This window comes from Mustela nigripes, chromosome 1 (assembly GCF_022355385.1).
Source record: "Mustela nigripes isolate SB6536 chromosome 1, MUSNIG.SB6536, whole genome shotgun sequence".
NCBI lineage: Eukaryota > Metazoa > Chordata > Mammalia > Carnivora > Mustelidae > Mustela > Mustela nigripes.
The window spans coordinates 46,851,689-46,854,640 of NC_081557.1; the positions used below are offsets into that span (position 1 = coordinate 46,851,689).

General features: G+C 40.3%; 1 pseudogene; it reads left to right on the plus strand.

The window, feature by feature from the left end:
* Positions 1-322: 322 nt before the first annotated feature.
* LOC132016316 (olfactory receptor 51G1-like) lies at positions 323-1,275 on the plus strand (annotated as a pseudogene).
* The last annotated feature ends 1,677 nt before the right edge of the window (positions 1,276-2,952 follow it).

Sequence of the window (2,952 nt, forward strand, 5' to 3'; positions counted from 1 at the left end):
GATTAAACTGGATTTTTCTAAGGGAGGAGCATATGAAAAAGGCCCCATCTGAGGTGACCTCATGAAACCCCTGAGAGTCCAACATGGGCAGACAAACCACCATAAGGCTAAATCCTAGGGCATCCATACACTACAGAAGTCCCCATCCGAGACCCTCCAGAAAATGCTAATAGATCAAGTCCCCCAGTTCTTTCTCATTTCATCTGCAGACGCTTTCTCTCTCGCTGGTCCCAGGACACTTTGGTGAGTGAGAATTCAGTTCTATTACTCTCCAGAAATCCCATTCTTGACTGGAGGTTGGTGAATCCAAGATTTTAAAGCCATGACAATCTCTTATAATAGCAGCCTCCAAAAAGCCACTTTCTTCCTCATGGGCTTTCAAGGACTGGAAGATCTCCATGGCTGGATCTCTATTCCCTTCTGCTTCATCTACTTGACAGTTATTGTAGGAAACCTTACCATCCTCCACATCATCCGTACTGATGTCACCCTCCATGAACCTATGTACTATTTCTTGGCCATGCTGGCCCTGACAGACTTGGGCCTTTGTCTATCTACACTGCCCACCGTGTTGGGCATCTTCTGGTTTGATGCCAGAGAGATTGGCATCCCCGCCTGCTTCACTCAGTTCTTCTTCATCCATACCTTGTCTCTGGTAGAGTCTTCAGTTCTACTGTCCATGTCCATTGACCGCTATGTGGCCATCTGCAACCCACTAAGCTACTCCACAGCCTCGACACCCACATGTATTGTCAAGATGGGGCTGAGCTCAATGCTTAGAAGTGCCCTGCTCATCCTGCCCCTGCCATTCCTCCTTAAACGCTTCCAGTACTGCCACTCCCATGTGCTGGCCCATGCCCATTGTCTGCTCTAGCATCATTGGCCTGCTCTAGCATCATTGTCAATCACATATATTGTATCTTTGTTGTGGCCTGCAGTGTTGGCGTGGATTCACTGTTCATCTTCCTCTCCTATGCCCTCATCCTCCGCACTGTGCTAAGCATTGCCTCCTGCCAGGAGTGACTTCGAGCCCTCAACACTTGTGTCTCCCACATCTGTGCTGTGAAGCTCTTTTACATTCCCATGATTGGCTTGTCTCTTGTGCACCGCTTTGGTGAACATCTGCCCCATATTGTACACCTCCTCATGTCTTATGTGTATCTACTGGTACCACCTCTCATGAACCCCATTGTTCATAGTATCAAGACCAAGCAAATCCGCATCCGCATTGCTAAGAAGTTTGAATTTGTAAAAGCTTTTAGGGGTTGTCAATAAGATGGGTTAAGATGAAGGGAGGGAGTTCAGGGCATCAAGTCTATTGATATTTTTAGTTTCCAGTGAATAAATAGCAGATTACCTCCTCAAGCAGTTCTAGAACCTTCCTGATGATTCCAGCTTGTTCCTCAGCTGCTTTTCAGAAAGTCAACAGTAACTCCCTGGAAAATTTCATCAGTCTTCCTGGAAAATTTCATCAGTCTTCCAACAAGTGGTTCTCCACCGACCAGCTTTAGCCTAATTGTGAACCAGCTTTGGCTCAGAAACCTAGGGAACTCTCTGTCATTCAATGAACTTCACTCACATTCTCTCCATCAACAACCAAATGCTAGCCATGGGGCTGGTTCTTCCCCTGAAAACTTGTTTCTTCCTTGGAGACTCTCCTTCAGCCCTAGAGTACCCTTCATGATTCTTTCTTCCCACTCTTAGTTGATTCCCTGTTACTGTAATCTCTTGTTAATAAATAAATTAAACTTTTCTGTTAAATTCCTGTGTGGTTTCTTTCTTCTGATTGGACCCTAACTAACACACCACTCAAAGTAAGTTCTTTGTTTTATCAGCTCTACTCCCCATTTTGATCTAGTATCTTAAAGGAACCAGTTAGCATCTAGGAACTGTGACTTGCCAGATGAATCGCATTTCTGTGTGAAACTCAAACTACCTGATCTCTGATTCATCTCCTCTATGCCTCAGCCAACTGAAGTTGAAGATTTCTTCTAGAATCTTCCAGAGTCTTTGTACCACCCTTAGACTCATATCTATTGAAGAATTCTTCTGAACTAAGTTTCAGAAGGCAGGAAGAGATCAATTAAAACCAAAGTTGATTTAAAAAAAGTAATAATAATAACACCTTATGTTGATGCCTGGATGTGCATTCAAAATTTTTTTCAGAGGATCTGGGAACATTCTTTAATATGTATACATTTTAACCTTCAAAATAAGTAGAATAGCCTGTATTTCCTCCCCCACCTCCATCTTTCTTACTGATTAGCTGGGAAATAATAATAAAAAATAATAATTACAATTGTAGTAATAGTATCTAACAATTATTGAGCATCTATTATATACTATAGAATATCTCGAAGTGCTTGCATGCAATATCCAATTTGACTGTCCTTTGAAAATTAAGATGGCAGAGTCAAAATTTTAAAATATGATTTTTCAGTTAAAAAAACTACTACAGGAAGGTATTTTCCAGGTAGCAGATAAGTGACTGCTATATCCTGATTATTTACTTATTGAGACATCAAAATTATGAATTTTCTGCTATGTAGAACTATAACCTATGATCCAGATCAAGAATTGGCATGTTTATTTCTGAAGAATGTCCTCCCAGACACTTAAGTAGCGTAGAAAAGACCTCAGTAGGAGTTAAAAGGTATGCCTTATAAAAACTTAAAGAATGTTAGTGGAAAAGCATGCCTATAAGACACATTTTAAATGGTCATGGCATTTACCTACTTACTACAACAGTAACATTTTGTTAAAATTTTAATTTTTCAAACTATTTTTATTCAGTGCTATCTTAACATTTAAGATAGACAATTTCCTTTTAATTCTCATATAATACCTTTAGATTGGAGGTTCAATGAGGTCAGTTACTATAGCCAATAACATATATAATAAATGGAAAACTCAAAAACCACATTCAGGTCTGTCAGATCTCAAAACCTAAAC